Genomic DNA, 20,938 nt, shown 5'->3' with positions numbered 1-20,938 from the left:
GAATGCAACACCTAATTCTGACAGGTTTCTATCCTTTATGATTTGCCACATTTAGAAGCTACTTTTTACGGCAGTTACTATTTTTAACAGGTTTCCATAAATAGCAGGTTTCGGGTGAAATGAAATGGGGAATCGAGATTCGTTTATTTTATAGGAGATGCGTTGTCAAGTGGAGATTTATGCTTTCATCATCGAACCTTTCCCTTTCGGGAATGGGGACAAAAGCAGGTGTCTACAGTTAGCCCCCACTTTGACTGAGTCTTGGAGTAAGACGATGGTCAAAGTATTAGACGGAGTGCGTCACACAAGCCATGGTGTATGTGACCTGTTTTGCGAGGGTCTCACGAGCCCCCGAGTGATAACATTTGACTTAAGGGTCATCACTTGAAGTGTCGACATATCCCTCACGTGTCATTGGGATTTGTCAACTGATAGTATAGAAACTTCCTCACTTTGTCATTGGAAGGATCTAAAGGTGCGTAGAAACTCCCTCACTTTGTCATTGGGAGTAGCTACAGATGTTTTCGAAATCAAAGCTATAAAGTGTAATTGGGCCTGGCCAAGCCCAATCACGAGGTAAAAAATGTTTTTAAAGATTCTCATTTTCAAGGCTAGTTAAACGAGAAAACCCCCTTGTTTTTATTGGACGTAAAACGAAGGAAAATCCAACCCCCTTTGTTTTTATAGGACGTAAAACGAAGGAAAATCCAGCACCCTTGTTTTTATAGGACGTAAAACGAAGGAAAATCCAGTACCCTTGTTTTTATAGGACGTAAAACGAAGGAAAATCCAGCAAAAGTTATCGCTGCAGCGACTAAGGACCTGCGCGGTTTAATGGCGCAGACCCCGCCGGCTAAAGATGGCGAGCCTGTCCGCTAAGGGTGGACACCCCGTCCGATAGAAGTGGACGAATCTGTTTTTTGAAATTTGAACATAAGGACCTACGCGGTTTGTGACGTAGACCCCGTGTAACATCCCGCTCTCTACGAGCTGCTAATTATAATAGCGTATTAATCATTAATCAAACTTAAATCTTAATTCACCAAGAATAAACCAATCTCATCAATAACTTTCATAATTAACCTAAGAATATTCACAAAAAAAAACTACTACAACCTTATTCAATTCATACAATCCAGCTAGCACATCTCTTTCCCCATTCACGATCCTTGAATCAACTTCGGCATTTACTAAACCTGCAAAATCACTGCATAGGAAACTGCCCCCACCAGGACAGGTTCAAAGAACAAAGTCAGGGAAACTGAGTACACACTGTCCAACATAAAATAAATTTTTGGTGGCTTAAAACATGATTACGGGATTTATTTATTTATTAGATAAAACTGATTCAATATGAATAAAATCATATATCAAATGAAGCTCGATAAACAAATTGCAATAAGTCTCGGCATTTCATGTGAAAACTTTAAATCACAACTTACATATTTGATCAAAGAATCAAAGCAAGAATATTGACTTATGCTTAAGTACTTTAAAGATTATATTTGTCACTACTTCCACAAATTTAAATTTACTCTCGAAGATCTCCATCTGACTTAAACTTAGAAAATAACTCACTAGGGTTCTTAACTCGCTTTTCACAACTATTAGCAGAATCTGGCATAATCTTTAGTGTAGCTCAATTAGCATTATCCATCATAAGATGTGAAAATACTATTCCCTATATTGTATATCTCACATCCCAACATGTATTTTCCTCGAACATATATCCTTTTAAAAATACTGATACTCTATCTCTTATTCATCACAATATCAATTCTCCAAATTGATTACATTAACTATAACTCTTCGAGAAATAATTCTTATAAAGTAGATAACACATCAAAAATATACTTAGGATTTCGCAAACAATATATGTTTGATATTTCAAAACACACATACACTAATACTCTCACAATATTTGCTTATTCTAGCAAATTGAACATATTTTATCTTTAAAACTTATATACTAATTAGGGGAAGAGAACACGAATAGAGACGGATTGAATAAATCACTGTCTCTAGACTTTTAGGGGTCGTCACCCCACACATATACACATGCTTGCAAGACTTTTAGGACATGTCCCAACACAGATGTACATATGTACATTTACACAGATGCACAAATGTGCATATACACAGATCACACACGAATACACAAATGTTGTTCATGGCCGTTGTTAACGGCTTCTTCCCCACTAAAACACATTTGAAAACTTATCCAATAAATTTAGGAAATATATATAATCACACTTACTCAAAGTCGTGTGTCACAACAAAACCTCATCTGAAATCATAAACACAATTGAAAATCTTGGCACAAACCATACTTATACAAAGTGATAAATTTGTCCAAAATATTTGCTTAAAGATCATAATGTATTACTCATAGCTTTCACAAATTCCGTACACACGATTCTTGAAAAACAATTTTAACATAGTATATATATAAGGTTTATATTCTTAACGACACTCTCGAATACAGATACTTCAAGGCAAATCGTATTTCTTAAGCTTATCACAAATCATATTCTCCAGCTCAAATTTCCAATTCACTATTAATCCATCGAAATCCTTAATCTGAATTACACAATTGCGCATTCAATTTGATCTGTGACATAAAGATCACACCTCCAAACCATTAGCTTATAATCACAATAGCATAATAAGCTCATATCCTTTTAATGCGTAACCTTCATAACTCCAAGTATAATAACCCAAAATCTCCCTTATAAGTAACTCCAGATGCATATAGGTTATACCCAAGTTAGCTTAATAGCTCAATTAAGACTAGTGAACTTAATTTTCTCTTGATCGTACGTGGTTACAGACCCAACACTGTAATTTAGATCTTAAAATTAATTCTCATTAAGAATAATGTATAAAATGATGTATAAATACACATTCTAATCGTATCAAAATATATATCATTTATATTATTTCATCTTAGTCAAAGAATAATCTTGGTCTTTTAAATTCAAACATACTCTTTACAGAAACCATATAAAGATCTCAAATAAAATAATTTAATAAACGACGAGCTTCACAACTCGATAAAGGATAACTTGGTAAATATAGGCCATAAATCATAATTCGGAAAATCAAAATACATTATATGTTGAGTTGCTCAAAACTTGATTTTTAGAAGAATAAATTAGTTTATTTTTATGGTTACCCAATTCATAAAACTTATTTCAAAAAGCCCTTTTCCGTTGTAACCAATCCTTATCGTCATATTCGAGTTAAAATTATACAATAACTAGTATGTTGGTAAAACTACCGTTTAGTGATAACGTTAACTATAACATAAAGAAAGTAATTATTTCATAAAGATAATTTATAGATCTTATTATAAAATTATATGGCTCAAATAATAGTTCAAGAAAAACAAAATAATACAAAGGAAATATGTCTGTCGCTTACGATTCAAACGATAGTTCTTGCTAAACCTTATTAATCCAAACATAGGTTAATATATATATGAGTCACACTCATAGTTCTCTGTACTCCATACCTTATTTCAAAATTTGTCATATCTATAACTTGATTACCCAGAATGATATTCAATTGTATTTCTTGAAATGTACTAAATATAAGGAAGTTAACATAAGCCGACTTAGAGTATGGAATTCCGATCACAATACAACCCATTTCATTCTTAACAAGTATATGTATCTTTACAAATCTCACATTGGTCACATTCTCCAAATACGTAACCAAATTTTAATAAATCTTGCTACCAAATCTTCACAAGTCTCACAATCGAATTGGCACAAGTCTCATGTTCAAATCTATCAAAATGCCTCACAATCAAAATTTCAAGTCTCAAAAATCGAGATTTCACAATCCACATGTTTAAATCAATTGGGATATATAAATTAAAAACACAAATTATTAAACTCACTGAAATTCTAAAAATGTTCATCTTCACATCATATTTGGGCTTTCCAAATCACAATAGTATAAGTAAAACTTAAATCAAAATTCATATTGTTATACGTAAATCACATTCTTAAAGTAAAGATAATTAGCACAAGCCATAAATTTTCATCAAAGTGGATGGACAATGTGTACCTCAATTATTCACACCAAAATTCCAAGAATACGAACTCAATATCTTAATTCGACCACCTCCATGATTCCACCAAGACCGACTCGTTGCTTGATCTCCAATTGTTGCCCCAAATATCACCTTCACAATTCACTTGAAGAGAAGGCTATAGGAGTATCTAAAGGGGAAAGGAAGCTAAACATCAAAAACACTTCAACTCTATAAAACTCCAGCTACAGAGAAGAAGCGGCGGTGCGTAAAGGGGAAGAGCAGCAACTGTCAGTTTCAGAAGACCATATCTCCTAGCTCAACGTTCCGATTTTATTAATGCTTGAGCATAAGTTCATCAGGTTGAAAAGATATACATTTCTTATTTAGGGAAGAGATGCTCAAAATGATTGGAAGATTACTGAAAATACAGAAACAGAAGCTGGTGCTGACATTACAGCAACAACAGCAACACTTAGTTTCAAAAGGGGTTATATCCTAGTATACTGCTTCAAATTGAGCGATTTTTGAGTCTAAATTTATTAACTTTTCAAGGGCTATAATATTTGTGAAGGAACTATGAGCAAAATATGAATTGATATTGTAGTAATTGGACGAACAGGAGCAGAGGTTTAAAAAAAAAAAAAAAAAAACTAGAGGATTGAAATGTAAAGAGATTGATCAAGAATTATGATGATGCATGATATTATTACAACAAGGAAAAGTAAGGAGCTCTTTGGCTCATTTCCAACAAGACACGTAGAAAAGAGGAGAAAAAAATGTGACTAATCAATAAGGGCAAAATGGTCATTTCATTATTCAAATCATTTATTTATTTATTTTTATTTTTTTATTTTTTTTTAACTTTTGTTTAACATGTATTAGTAATTAGTAATCAATACTCAACTTTAATCTAAGACCATATCAAAACATAATTAAGCTAATTAATAGCATTTTGTTAAGGACTACTAAAAAAAAAATCGGGCTATTACATACTACCACCCTTAAAAATAAATTTCGTCCTCGTAATTTCAAAATGCAAACTTTAGATCATTTGAATAAAATATTACTTTGAAATCATATCTTGAAATCCAAGTGTAGGAAATAAACCAAGATAACTCGATTTTCTTGAAAGATATGAGTCGAAGTGAGCAACAATGGATATATTGGAGATTAATGCATGATACTATACTCAATTCAATTCAGGAGGATGGGACTGGGTAGATTGATAATGACAATATGCTAAAACACTCGATCAGGAGATGGTGAAATGAAACAATATATTTTACAATGAGCCTAATCTTTTCGTTAAGACTCTAATTTCCAAGATCAAACAATCTATTCCATAATGTAATTTTAGCAATTCAAAACAACCAATGAAATCTATAATACTCAATCCATTATCTCCAAATGCATAACCATACTAATATCTTCAATCCTCGACACTTCTCTCCACATGGTTGAATGAAGGTTCACCAATTCCCAAAACATATATATTTATGTTTCCAATCTTCATACCCCTAAGATATTTCACCAGCAAGCTATCATCACTACAAATCTTCCTTTCATTTCCTGACTCATTGATAAGACTTTGAGCTAAACATCCCAAATAAAACTCACATACCTATTAACTCTTAATCAAATCAATAAACTCGTTTTCAACTCATATACTATGATATGAAGATCATAGAAAATCCAAAACCAACCTTGGCTCTGATACCACCTGTAACATCCCGCTCTCTACGAGCTGCTAATTATAATAGCGTATTAATCATTAATCAAACTTAAATCTTAATTCACCAAGAATAAACCAATCTCATCAATATCTTTCATAATTAACCTAAGAATATTCACAAAAAAAAAACTCCTACAACCTTATTCAATTCATACAATCCAGCTAGCACATCTCTTTCCCCATTCACGATCCTTGAATCAACTTCGGCATTTACTAAACCTGCAAAATCACTGCATAGGAAACTGCCCCCACCAGGACAGGTTCAAAGAACAAAGTCAGGGAAACTGAGTACACACTGTCCAACCTAAAATAAATTTTTGGTGGCTTAAAACATGATTCCGGGATTTATTTATTTATTAGATAAAACTGATTCAATATGAATAAAATCATATTTCAAATGAAGCTCGATAAACAACTTGCAATAACTCTCGGCATTTCATGTGAAAACTTTAAATCACAACTTACATATTTGATCAAAGAATCAAAGCAAGAATATTGACTTATGCTTAAGTACTTTAAAGATTATATTTGTCACTACTTCCACAAATTTAAATTTACTCTCGAAGATCTCCATCTGACTTAAACTTAGAAAATAACTCACTAGGGTTCTTAACTCGCTTTTCACAACTATTAGCAGAATCTGGCATAATCTTTAGTGTAGCTCAATTAGCATTATCCATCATAAGATATGAAAATACTATTCCCTATATTGTATATCTCACATCCCAACATGTATTTTCCTCGAACATATATCCTTTTAAAAATACTGATACTCTATCTCTTATTCATCACAATATCAATTCTCCAAATTGATTACATTAACTATAACTCTTCGAGAAATAATTCTTCTAAAGTAGATAATGTCAGGTTATGATACATATGACATTTACATAGATCATGCGGAAAAACCATTAACCCAGGAAACATATTATTTACACATAATCATATAGCATAATTAGATGCATACTCTTTGTTGCGTGCCTTCCCTAGCTGCGCCCGAACCGAACAAGAACAAGTCTTTTAGGACTCCAAGTGTCGTCCCTCCGTAGAAAGTCCACAGCACGTCCGGATCCGCCTTAAGATTGACCAACTAGAATCGCCCTTAAGGTACTCAGAAAATTCGGCACTTTTGAGCAAGATGTGTGTTTGATTTTCTCTCAAAAACTCACTTTTGAATACTTGAAAACTTGTGTATAAATTATGACCCCTAGGCCTTTATTTATAGAGTTATGGAAAAGGAATCGTAATCCTAGTAGGATGCGAATTAATTGGAATTAGAATTCTACACGAATTCTACTTAATCAATTTATCCAATAGGAATAGACATTTAATCATACACTGACTCTTGCAGATTCAGGAATCTCGCATGAGCTCAAACTCACACACACACGGCAGCCACAAGGGCTGCCCATGCGCGTGCGAGCAGCAGCCCGCGCAGCACGGCCCACGCATGCGCGGCCTTGTGCGCGCTGGGCTGTGGCGTGCGTGCTTGCTGGGCGATGGCCTGGCTTCGTGCTGGGCCTTCGTCCGGCAGGCCTCGTCCGATGCTAATTCGTACGATACGCTTCCGATTAAATTTCCATTTCCGGAATCTATTTCCGATACGAACAATATTTAATATTTCCGATTCCGGAATTAATTTCCGTTTCGAACAAATATTTAATATTTCCGTTTCCGGAATTATTTTCCGATTCCGGTAATATTTCCGATTCTGACAATATTTCCGTTTCCGGCAATATTTCCGATTCTGGTAATATTTCCATTTCCAATAATATTTTCCGATACGTACCATGTTTCCGTTTCCGGTAACATCTACGACTTGGATAATATTCATATTTCCGATACGATCCATATTTCCGTTTCCGGCAATATCATCGTTTCCGGAGTATTCATTTCTTGCCTGTGACGATCTTAGCTCCCACTGAAACCAAGATCCGTCGTTTCCGAATATTCATAGATGGAGTATTTAATGCCATTAAATACTTGATCCGTTTACGTACTATTTGTGTGACCCTACGGGTTCAGTCAAGAGTAAGCTGTGGATTAATATCATTAATTCCACTTGAACTGAAGCGGCCTCTAGCTAGGCATTCAGCTCACTTGATCTCACTGAATTATTAACTTGTTAATTAATACTGAACCGCATTTATTAGACTTAACATAGAATGCATACTTGGACCAAGGGCATTATTTCCTTCAGTCTCCCACTTGTCCTTAGGGACAAGTGTGCATTTCCTAATTCCTTTGTCGCTTGATGCTTGCTCTTGAACATAAGGTAAGAGTTGTCATCCTTATTATGTCCAGAGGTGTTCCTCGGTTTCAGAGTTCAACTGATCAAATAAACAGATAATCATAGCCTATGATTCATCCGAGCACGGCCATGCATTTCACAGTTTCTAGCTCTCCGAGTGGCCTTGTACAACTTTTAAGCATCTCATCCCGATTTATGGGAGGACAATCCCAATCTTGCGATCTTGAGATTAGACTTCGTTTGATAGGTGATTACCTGAGCGTTGCCTTTATAGCCTCCTTTTACGGTGCGACGGTTGGTCAACGTCAAAGCAACCAGTTCTCAAACAAGTAATCTCAAATCACTCAGGTATTGAGGATTTAGTGTCTAATAATTTAATGAAATTTACTTATGACAGACTTTCATCTCTTACAGTAAAGTTTCATAGGTCTTGTCCGATACTAGTCTTCCCAAAGTAAGTATCTATGCAAATGATTATGACATTGCCATGTCCACATAGTTCAAGAAACAGAACTACTAGTCATCTTGCATTCTAATCGTCTAACGTTTTCTATGCGTCCAATTTTATAGAAAACTCCGACTAGGGACCATTTTCAACCTTTGACATTCAAGTTCACTTGATAGACATTTCTTAGTCACAGGACTGGTCCTGACAGTCTATCTTGAATATATCGTCAAGTTGAAGGGACTCATCATTTAATAAACCACAAATTAAATGGAAAAATGAATTTCTTTCATTTATTGTGAATGATTAACCAATAATGTTTTACAAAGATTTAAACTCTAAAACTTTAAAACATTAAACAGAGACATCAAAGCCATTCTCCAATATGCTTGATTCCCATAGCTGCAGTGTGCGAGTTGTGCTTCGCTTGCGGCAGAGGTTTAGTTAATGGATCTGATATGTTGTCATCAGTTCCAATTTTGCTTATCTCGACTTCTTTTCTTTCAACGAACTCTCGTAGAAGGTGAAATCTACGAAGTACATGCTTGACTCTCTGGTGGTGTCTAGGCTCTTTTGCCTGTGCAATAGCTCCGTTATTATCACAATACAGGGCTATTGGTCCTTTAATGGAGGGGACTACACCAAGTTCTCCTATGAACTTCCTTAGCCATATAGCTTCCTTTGCTGCTTCATGTGCAGCAATGTACTCCGCTTCAGTTGTAGAATCCGCAATGGTGCTTTGCTTAGCACTTTTCCAGCTTACTGCTCCTCCGTTGAGGCAGAAGACAAACCCAGACTGTGATCTGAAATCATCTTTGTCGGTTTGGAAACTTGCGTCCGTATAGCCTTTAACAATTAATTCATCATCTCCACCATAGACCAGGAAGTCATCTTTGTGCCTTTTCAGGTACTTCAGAATATTCTTGGCAGCAGTCCAATGTGCCTCTCCTGGGTCTGACTGGTATCTGCTCGTAGCACTGAGTGCGTACGCAACATCCGGGCGTGTACATATCATAGCATACATTATTGAACCAATCAATGATGCATATGGAATCCCATTCATTCGTCTACGCTCATCAAGTGTTTTTGGGCACTGAGTCTTGCTTAGAGTCATTCCATGAGACATGGGTAGGTAGCCTCGCTTGGAGTCCGCCATCTTGAACCTATCAAGCACCTTATTGATATAAGTGCTTTGACTAAGTCCAATCATCTTTTTAGATCTATCTCTGTAAATCTTGATGCCCAATATGTACTGTGCTTCTCCTAGATCCTTCATCGAAAAACATTTCCCAAGCCAAATCTTGACAGAGTTCAACATAGGAATGTCATTTCCGATAAGCAATATGTCGTCGACATATAATACTAGGAAAGCAATTTTGCTCCCACTGACCTTCTTGTATACACAAGATTCGTCCGCGTTCTTGATGAAACCAAAGTCACTGACTGTTTCATCAAAACGTATATTCCAGCTCCTGGATGCCTGCTTCAATCCGTAGATTGATTTCTTTAGCTTGCATACCTTTTTAGCATTCTTTGGATCCTCAAAACCTTCAGGCTGTGTCATAAACACAGTTTCTGTTAAAACGCCGTTTAAGAAAGCAGTTTTGACATCCATCTGCCATATTTCGTAATCGTAATATGCAGCGATTGCTAACATTATTCGAATAGACTTTAGCATTGCAACTGGTGAAAAGGTTTCATCGTAATCCACACCGTGGACTTGCCTGTAACCTTTCGCAACCAATCTAGCTTTGAAAACTTCAAGTTTCCCATCCTTGTCCTTTTTCAGTTTGAAAACCCATTTGCTTCCAATGGCTTGGTAGCCATCTGGCAAATCGACCAAATCCCATACTTGGTTTTCAGACATGGAGTCTAATTCAGATTGCATGGCTTCTTGCCATTGCTTGGAGCTAGGGCTCGTCATAGCTTGCTTGTAAGTCGCAGGTTCATCACTTTCTAGTAATAGAACGTCATAGCTCTCGTTCGTCAAAATACCTAAGTACCTTTCCGGTTGAGATCTATATCTTTGCGATCTACGCGGGGTAACATTTCTAGATTGACCATGATTCTCACCAGATTCTTCTAAAGATCTCTGAGTTTCATCCTGAATGTCATCTTGAGCATTCTCTAGAGTTTGTTGTTCGACTCGAATTTCTTCGAGGTCTACTTTTCTCCCACTTGTCATTTTGGAAATATGATCCTTCTCCAAAAAGACACCATCTCGAGCAACAAACACTTTGTTCTCAGATGTATTGTAGAAGTAATACCCCTTTGTTTCCTTTGGATAGCCCACAAGGATACATTTGTCAGATTTTGGATGAAGTTTGTCTGAAATTAATCGTTTGACGTATACTTCACATCCCCAAATCTTAAGAAAAGACACATTTGGAGGCTTTCCAAACCATAATTCGTATGGAGTCTTTTCGACAGCTTTAGACGGAGCTCTATTTATAGTGAGTGCAGCTGTATTTAGTGCATGTCCCCAAAATTCTAATGGAAGTTCGGCCTGACCCATCATTGACCTGACCATGTCTAGCAAGGTTCTGTTCCTCCGTTCTGACACACCGTTCCATTGTGGTGTTCCAGGAGGAGTCAATTCTGATAGAATTCCATATTCTTTCAGATGGTCATCAAATTCATAGCTCAGATATTCACCGCCTCTATCAGACCGCAGTGCCTTGATCTTCTTGCCTAATTGATTCTCTACTTCACTCTGAAATTCCTTGAATTTGTCAAAGGATTCAGACTTATGCTTCATTAGGTAGACATATCCATACCTACTGAAGTCATCAGTGAAAGTGATAAAGTAGCTGAAACCACCTCTAGCATTTGTACTCATTGGTCCACATACATCTGTATGGATTAAACCCAATAGTTCATTTGCTCTTTCTCCAACTTTAGAGAAAGGTTGCTTTGTCATTTTGCCAAGTAAACATGATTCGCATTTACCATAATCCTCTAAGTCAAATGGTTCTAGAATTCCTTCCCTTTGAAGTCTTTCTAAGCGTTTCAAGTTTATATGGCCTAATCGACAATGCCACAGATAGGTGAGATCTGAATCATCCTTTTTGGCCTTTTTGGTATTTATGTTATATACTTGTTTGTCGTGATCTAATAAATAAAGTCCATTGACTAATCTAGCAGATCCATAAAACATCTCTTTAAAATAAAACGAACAACTATTGTCTTTTATTATAAAGGAAAATCCCTTAGCATCTAAGCAAGAAACTGAAATGATGTTTTTAGTAAGACTTGGAACATGGAAACATTCTTCCAGTTCCAAAACTAGCCCGGAGGGCAACGACAAATAGTAAGTTCCTACGGCTAATGCAGCAATCCGTGCTCCATTTCCCACTCGTAGGTCGACTTCTCCCTTGCTTAACTTTCTACTTCTTCTTAGTCCCTGTGGATTGGAACATAAGTGTGAGCCACAACCAGTATCTAATACCCAAGAAGTTGAATTAGCAAGTATACAGTCTATAACGAAAATACCTGAAGATGGAACGACTGTTCCGTTCTTCTGATCTTCCTTTAGCTTCAAGCAATCTCTCTTCCAATGCCCCTTCTTCTTGCAGTAGAAGCATTCGGATTCAGAAGTGGGTTGACTGACCTTTCTCTTTGCAGATTTGGCGCCAGTTTGCTTAGTTGGGCTGGCCTTGTTGCCACCTTTCTTAGCATTCCTCTTCTTTCCAGATTTCTTGAACTTGCCCCCACGCACCATAAGCACATCCTGCTTATCACTTTTGAGCGTCTTTTCAGCGGTCTTCAGCATACCGTGAAGCTCAGTGAGCGTTTTGTCCAGACTATTCATACTGTAGTTCAGTTTGAACTGATCATACCCGCTATGAAGAGAATGGAGGATGGTGTCTATAGCCATTTCCTGAGAAAATTGCTGATCCAGCCGACTCATATTCTCAATGAGTCCAATCATTTTGAGAACATGTGGACTTACGGGCTCGCCTTTCTTAAGCTTGGTCTCAAGAATTTGCCTATGAGTCTCGAATCTTTCGACTCGAGCCAGATCTTGGAACATGTTCTTCAACTCACTGATGATTGTGAAAGCATCTGAGTTGATGAACGTTTTCTGCAGATCCGCACTCATGGTGGCGAGCATTAGACATTTCACATCCTTGTTGGCATCAATCCAACGATTGAGGGCTGCCTGAGTGATCCCGTCGCCTGGAGCTTCGGGCATCGCCTCATCTAGGACATACTCCTTTTCTTCCTGCATAAGAACTATTTGCAAGTTCCTTTGCCAGTCAAGGAAGTTTTTCCCGTTCAACTTCTCCTTTTCGAGAATTGATCGAATGTTGAATGAATTGTTGTTTGCCATATTAAAAACTACAATTGAAAAGAATAAACAAATAAATAACCATTCACAGTTTCTCTTAATAAACTTAAATTCTAGCATTCATGCATAATTCAATGTTTATTAAGCATTTTATTCAAGTTATGTGTTCCGGCAGGTGTGAATAAAATGATTCCAAGATCCTAAAATCATTGAAGAACTAAGCACAGTTTGTCGACTTAATCCTAGAACATCTTAGGTAAGCAAAAGCCTTTTGCTAATAGTCTAGAAACTATTCTTGGTTGATAGGTACGTCTAAGAACTTATTAGGTAAACCTATCGAATTTGCCACGACATAAAAGGACTCCTTACTTATATCGTTGAGTTTCACCAAAACTAACATGTACTCACAATTATTTGTGTACCTTGCCCCTTTAGGACCAATAAGTAACACCTCGCTGAGCGAAAACTATTACTAGATTGATGTAAAGGATATCCAAGCAAGTGTATATTTTGGCATGGCACCTTTTAACTCAATTTTTAAGTTTGGAACTTAAGGCTCTTACTATGTTGGTTAGATTTTAAGTGAACTAAAATCCTTAATCATGCAACATAATCAAGCTTTTGATCTCATGCATTTTAAGACATATTTAAAGCAATAAATAACTTAAAACATGCATAAGATATTTGTGATCTAGTATGGCCCGACTTCATCTTGAAGCTTTGACTTCAAAGTCCGTCTTGAAAATCTCCGTGGGAGGCACCATTTTCTTCAAATAGGATAAGTTATAACTAATTACAACTATTTGATGGTACGCAGACCATATTTGAATTGAAAAACAACTTTGGTACTTTAGACCAATTACATTCAAATTAATGGTACGCAGACCATATTTTCTATCCTATTTGGGCCATACTAGTCACTTCATAACCTGCAAAACAGTACATATACAATATATACCATTCACCCATTCATTATCATGAATGGCCCACATAGCTGGTTAGTTAAACACATTATGCATCACGTAAACATTTGCAGCAATTAATCAAGGTCACCAATAATCTACCAATTATTCAGTCCTTATTAATTCTAATCGAGTTGTTTTAACCTTAAGGATTTGTAGACCTAATCAAGAGTTTATGACTAAAAAGTGCTCCCACTCAAACCAATAAATTCATATGCTTTACTAATTTTAAACATAAAATTGTATTTCTAGTCTAACCGGAAACATACAAATTTAATTAAAATTTAAAGCTCATATAAATTTATAATTGAATCCAAAATTTAATTTAATTTCAGTCGCATTTAAATTAATTCATGATTTTAATTTTAGTAAAATAATTAGAATAAATTCCATTTATTATAATTATAATATTCAAAATTAAAATCCAAGAAATTAATTCAAATTATTAATTTTAAAATTAATTAAAATTACGTGAACTGAAATTTTCAAATTAAACATTCAAAACGATCTAATCGAAACGCAAACACCCTACGCTGTGCACGCCCATGGGCTGTACGCACACAGCCATTGCTGGCCATGTGCGCGCAGCCCATGCGCTCGTGGCATAGCTGCTGCTGTCCCATACGCAAGCCTCCGCACAGCGCCCACCGCACGCGAGCTATCGCTCGCAGCGCGCGCGCGTTACCGCGCTCGCTGGTGCGCGAGATCGCTCGCTGGTGCGCGCGAGCCATCGCTCGCTGGGGCGCTGCATCGCTCGCTGGTGCGCGCGAGCCATCGCTCGCTGGCGCGCGAGATCGCTCGCTGCGCGCGCGCGAGCCATCGCTCGCTGGTGCGCGCGAGCCATCGCTCGCTGGCGCGCGAGATCGCTCGCTGGTGCGCGCGAGTGATGCTGTGCGCAGCGCTCGTGGCACGCGAGCTTGCGCTCGCTGCGCACGAGGCTGCGCGCTGTTATGCGAGGCAGCGCGCGCTGTGGCGCAGCTCGCTTGCTGCCCACACGCGACTGCCTTGGCTCGCCCCTCGCCCATGCCCATCCGTTCATTGCTCGTGGCACACGACACAAGGCAGGGCTGCTGCCTTGCGCTCGTGCACTACGCCCTTGCTCATTGCATTCGTGCCGCACGGGCGACGAGCTCCCTTGCTCGTCGTCGCATGCCCGCATTATACAACACCCCTTAAGGGTAACACGAAGCGTCCATTGCTTCGTGCGTGCAAGTTATTTGAACGAATCGCATAAAAATTTAAAATTTATATTTAAAATTAATGACAAATTAATAAATATTATTAATTTCATAATTTTAGGGCGAAAAAATCGAAAATTTATTATCCAATTGATTTCCGATTGTTATGGATTCAAGTCTAGGTCATAAAAATTTAAAATTTATCATAAATTTACAATTTTTATGGTGGTTTTTAATCATAGGTTTCTAATTAAATTATAATTAATTATGAAAATCAAATTAATTCTAAATTATTCTAATTTTCAACAAATTAATCATAATTACAAATTAGATTGCATAATTAACAAGACTAGGCATTCAAACTTGTTAAACATATGCAGTAGGTCAATCAAAAATTCAAGATTTATCAACAGGAATCGCAAATATTTAATTTAACATCTTAAATTTACGAAATTTTGCATCCGAAAAACTAAAACCTTCGAAAAGTCATAGTTAGGCTTCGAATTTGAGAATTCTGGGTTCGGCAGAAAAATACTATTTTTGTCAAAATTTTAGAATGCCTTTTACATGCGGAATTGACACAAAAATCACTCAATTCGGATGAGTAATGAAGAAACTGCCGAAAAACTGCGTACATATAATTAAATAAACGCAATTTGCAACTAATTAACAATTACGAAAATTAATCACCCCTTTTAATTCTTGCAAATTTGTAATATTTAACCATGTTCATGCAATTTAGATTATGAAAATAATAAGGGGCTCGTGATACCACTGTCAGGTTATGATACATATGACATTTACATAGATCATGCGGAAAAACCATTAACCCAGGAAACATATTATTTACACATAATCATATAGCATAATTAGATGCATACTCTTTGTTGCGTGCCTTCCCTAGCTGCGCCCGAACCGAACAAGAACAAGTCTTTTAGGACTCCAAGTGTCGTCCCTCCGTAGAAAGTCCACAGCACGTCCGGATCCGCCTTAAGATTGACCAACTAGAATCGCCCTTAAGGTACTCAGAAAATTCGGCACTTTTGAGCAAGATGTGTGTTTGATTTTCTCTCAAAAACTCACTTTTGAATACTTGAAAACTTGTGTATAAATTATGACCCCTAGGCCTTTATTTATAGAGTTATGGAAAAGGAATCGTAATCCTAGTAGGATGCGAATTAATTGGAATTAGAATTCTACACGAATTCTACTTAATCAATTTATCCAATAGGAATAGACATTTAATCATACACTGACTCTTGCAGATTCAGGAATCTCGCATGAGCTCAAACTCACACACACACGGCAGCCACAAGGGCTGCCCATGCGCGTGCGAGCAGCAGCCCGCGCAGCACGGCCCACGCATGCGCGGCCTTGTGCGCGCTGGGCTGTGGCGTGCGTGCTTGCTGGGCGATGGCCTGGCTTCGTGCTGGGCCTTCGTCCGGCAGGCCTCGTCCGATGCTAATTCGTACGATACGCTTCCGATTAAATTTCCATTTCCGGAATCTATTTCCGATACGAACAATATTTAATATTTCCGATTCCGGAATTAATTTCCGTTTCGAACAAATATTTAATATTTCCGTTTCCGGAATTATTTTCCGATTCCGGTAATATTTCCGATTCTGACAATATTTCCGTTTCCGGCAATATTTCCGATTCTGGTAATATTTCCATTTCCAATAATATTTTCCGATACGTACCATGTTTCCGTTTCCGGTAACATCTACGACTTGGATAATATTCATATTTCCGATACGATCCATATTTCCGTTTCCGGCAATATCATCGTTTCCGGAGTATTCATTTCTTGCCTGTGACGATCTTAGCTCCCACTGAAACCAAGATCCGTCGTTTCCGAATATTCATAGATGGAGTATTTAATGCCATTAAATACTTGATCCGTTTACGTACTATTTGTGTGACCCTACGGGTTCAGTCAAGAGTAAGCTGTGGATTAATATCATTAATTCCACTTGAACTGAAGCGGCCTCTAGCTAGGCATTCAGCTCACTTGATCTCACTGAATTATTAACTTGTTAATTAATACTGAACCGCATTTATTAGACTTAACATAGAATGCATACTTGGACCAAGGGCATTATTTCCTTCAGATAACACATCAAAAATATACTTAGGATTTTGCAAACAATATATGTTTGATATTTCAAAACACACATACACTAATACTCTCACAATATTTGCTTATTCTAGCAAATTGAACATATTTTATCTTTAAAACTTATATACTAATTAGGGGAAGAGAACACGAATAGAGACGGATTGAATAAATCACTGTCTCTAGACTTTTAGGGGTCGTCACCCCACACATATACACATGCTTGCAAGACTTTTAGGACATGTCCCAACACAGATGTACATATGTACATTTACATAGATGCACAAATGTGCATATACACAGATCACACACGAATACACAAATGTTGTTCATGGCCGTTGTTAACGGCTTCTTCCCCACTAAAACACATTTGAAAACTTATCCAATAAATTTAGGAAATATATATAATCACACTTACTCAAAGTCGTGTGTCACAACAAAACCTCATCTGAAATCATAAACACAATTGAAAATCTTGGCACAAACCATACTTATACAAAGTGATAAATTTGTCCAAAATATTTGCTTAAAGATCATAATGTATTACTCATAGCTTTCACAAATTCTGTACACACGATTCTTGAAAAACAATTTTAACATAGTATATATATATAAGGTTTATATTCTTAACGACACTCTCGAATACAGATACTTCAAGGCAAATCGTATTTCTTAAGCTTATCACAAATCATATTCTCCAGCTCAAATTTCCAATTCACTATTAATCCATCGAAATCCTTAATCTGAATTACACAATTGCGCATTCAATTTGATCTGTGACATAAAGATCACACCTCCAAACCATTAGCTTATAATCACAATAGCATAATAAGCTCATATCCTTTTAATGCGTAACCTTCATAACTCCAAGTATAATAACCCAAAATCTCCCTTATAAGTAACTCCAGATGCATATAGGTTATACCCAAGTTAGCTTAATAGCTCAATTAAGACTAGTGAACTTAATTTTCTCTTGATCGTACGTGGTTACAGACCCAACACTGTAATTTAGATCTTAAAATTAATTCTCATTAAGAATAATGTATAAAATGATGTATAAATACACATTCTAATCGTATCAAAATATATATCATTTATATTATTTCATCTTAGTCAAAGAATAATCTTGGTCTTTTAAATTCAAACATACTCTTTACAGAAACCATATAAAGATCTCAAATAAAATAATTTAATAAACGACGAGCTTCACAACTCGATAAAGGATAACTTGGTAAATATAGGCCATAAATCATAATTCGGAAAATCAAAATACATTATATGTTGAGTTGCTCAAAACTTGATTTTTAGAAGAATAAATTAGTTTATTTTTATGGTTACCCAATTCATAAAACTTATTTCAAAAAGCCCTTTTCCGTTGTAACCAATCCTTATCGTCATATTCGAGTTAAAATTATACAATAACTAGTATGTTGGTAAAACTACCGTTTAGTGATAACGTTAACTATAACATAAAGAAAGTAATTATTTCATAAAGATAATTTATAGATCTTATTATAAAATTATATGGCTCAAATAATAGTTCAAGAAAAACAAAATAATACAAAGGAAATATGTCTGTCGCTTACGATTCAAACGATAGTTCTTGCTAAACCTTATTAATCCAAACATAGGTTAATATATATATGAGTCACACTCATAGTTCTCTGTACTCCATACCTTATTTCAAAATTTGTCATATCTATAACTTGATTACCCAGAATGATATTCAATTGTATTTCTTGAAATGTACTAAATATAAGGAAGTTAACATAAGCCGACTTAGAGTATGGAATTCCGATCACAATACAACCCATTTCATTCTTAACAAGTATATGTATCTTTACAAATCTCACATTGGTCACATTCTCCAAATACGTAACCAAATTTTAATAAATCTTGCTACCAAATCTTCACAAGTCTCACAATCGAATTGGCACAAGTCTCATGTTCAAATCTATCAAAATGCCTCACAATCAAAATTTCAAGTCTCAAAAATCGAGATTTCACAATCCACATGTTTAAATCAATTGGGATATATAAATTAAAAACACAAATTATTAAACTCACTGAAATTCTAAAAATGTTCATCTTCACATCATATTTGGGCTTTCCAAATCACAATAGTATAAGTAAAACTTAAATCAAAATTCATATTGTTATACGTAAATCACATTCTTAAAGTAAAGATAATTAGCACAAGCCATAAATTTTCATCAAAGTGGATGGACAATGTGTACCTCAATTATTCACACCAAAATTCCAAGAATACGAACTCAATATCTTAATTCGACCACCTCCATGATTCCACCAAGACCGACTCGTTGCTTGATCTCCAATTGTTGCCCCAAATATCACCTTCACAATTCACTTGAAGAGAAGGCTATAGGAGTATCTAAAGGGGAAAGGAAGCTAAACATCAAAAACACTTCAACTCTATAAAACTCCAGCTACAGAGAAGAAGCGGCGGTGCGTAAAGGGGAAGAGCAGCAACTGTCAGTTTCAGAAGACCATATCTCCTAGCTCAACGTTCCGATTTTATTAATGCTTGAGCATAAGTTCATCAGGTTGAAAAGATATACATTTCTTATTTAGGGAAGAGATGCTCAAAATGATTGGAAGATTACTGAAAATACAGAAACAGAAGCTGGTGCTGACATTACAGCAACAGCAGCAACACTTAGTTTCAAAAGGGGTTATATCCTAGTATACTGCTTCAAATTGAGCGATTTTTGAGTCTAAATTTATTAACTTTTCAAGGGCTATAATATTTGTGAAGGAACTATGAGCAAAATATGAATTGATATTGTAGTAATTGGACGAACAGGAGTAGAGGTTTAAAAAAAAAAAAAAAAAAACTAGAGGATTGAAATGTAAAGAGATTGATCAAGAATTATGATGATGCATGATATTATTACAACAAGGAAAAGTAAGGAGCTCTTTGGCTCATTTCCAACAAGACACGTAGAAAAGAGGAGAAAAAAATGTGACTAATCAATAAGGGCAAAATGGTCATTTCATTATTCAAATCATTTATTTATTTATTTTTATTTTTTATTTTTTTTTAACTTTTGTTTAACATGTATTAGTAATTAGTAATCAATACTCAACTTTAATCTAAGACCATATCAAAACATAATTAAGCTAATTAATAGCATTTTGTTAAGGACTGCTAAAAAAAAAATCGGGCTATTACATACTACCACCCTTAAAAATAAATTTCGTCCTCGAAATTTCAAAATGCAAACTTTAGATCATTTGAATAAAATATTACTTTGAAATCATATCTTGAAATCCAAGTGTAGGAAATAAACCAAGATAACTCGATTTTCTTGAAAGATATGAGTCGAAGTGAGCAACAATGGATATATTGGAGATTAATGCATGATACTATACTCAATTCAATTCAGGAGGATGGGACTGGGTAGATTGATAATGACAATATGCTAAAACACTCGATCAGGAGATGGTGAAATGAAACAATATATTTTACAATGAGCCTAATCTTTTCGTTAAGACTCTAATTTCCAAGATCAAACAATCTATTCCATAATGTAATTTTAGCAATTCAAAACAACCAATGAAATCTATAATACTCAATCCATTATCTCCAAATGCATAACCATACTAATATCTTCAATCCTCGACACTTCTCTCCACATGGTTGAATGAAGGTTCACCAATTCCCAAAACATATATATTTATGTTTCCAATCTTCATACCCCTAAGATATTTCACCAGCAAGCTATCATCACTACAAATCTTCCTTTCATTTCCTGACTCATTGATAAGACTTTGAGCTAAACATCCCAAATAAAACTCACATACCTATTAACTCTTAATCAAATCAATAAACTTGTTTTCAACTCATATACTATGATATGAAGATCATAGAAAATCCAAAACCAACCTTGGCTCTGA

This window comes from Spinacia oleracea, chromosome 6, assembly GCF_020520425.1.
Source record: "Spinacia oleracea cultivar Varoflay chromosome 6, BTI_SOV_V1, whole genome shotgun sequence".
NCBI lineage: Eukaryota > Viridiplantae > Streptophyta > Magnoliopsida > Caryophyllales > Amaranthaceae > Spinacia > Spinacia oleracea.
The sequence above is the reverse complement of the archived record's forward strand: the minus strand, read 5'-3'. Positions refer to the sequence as shown.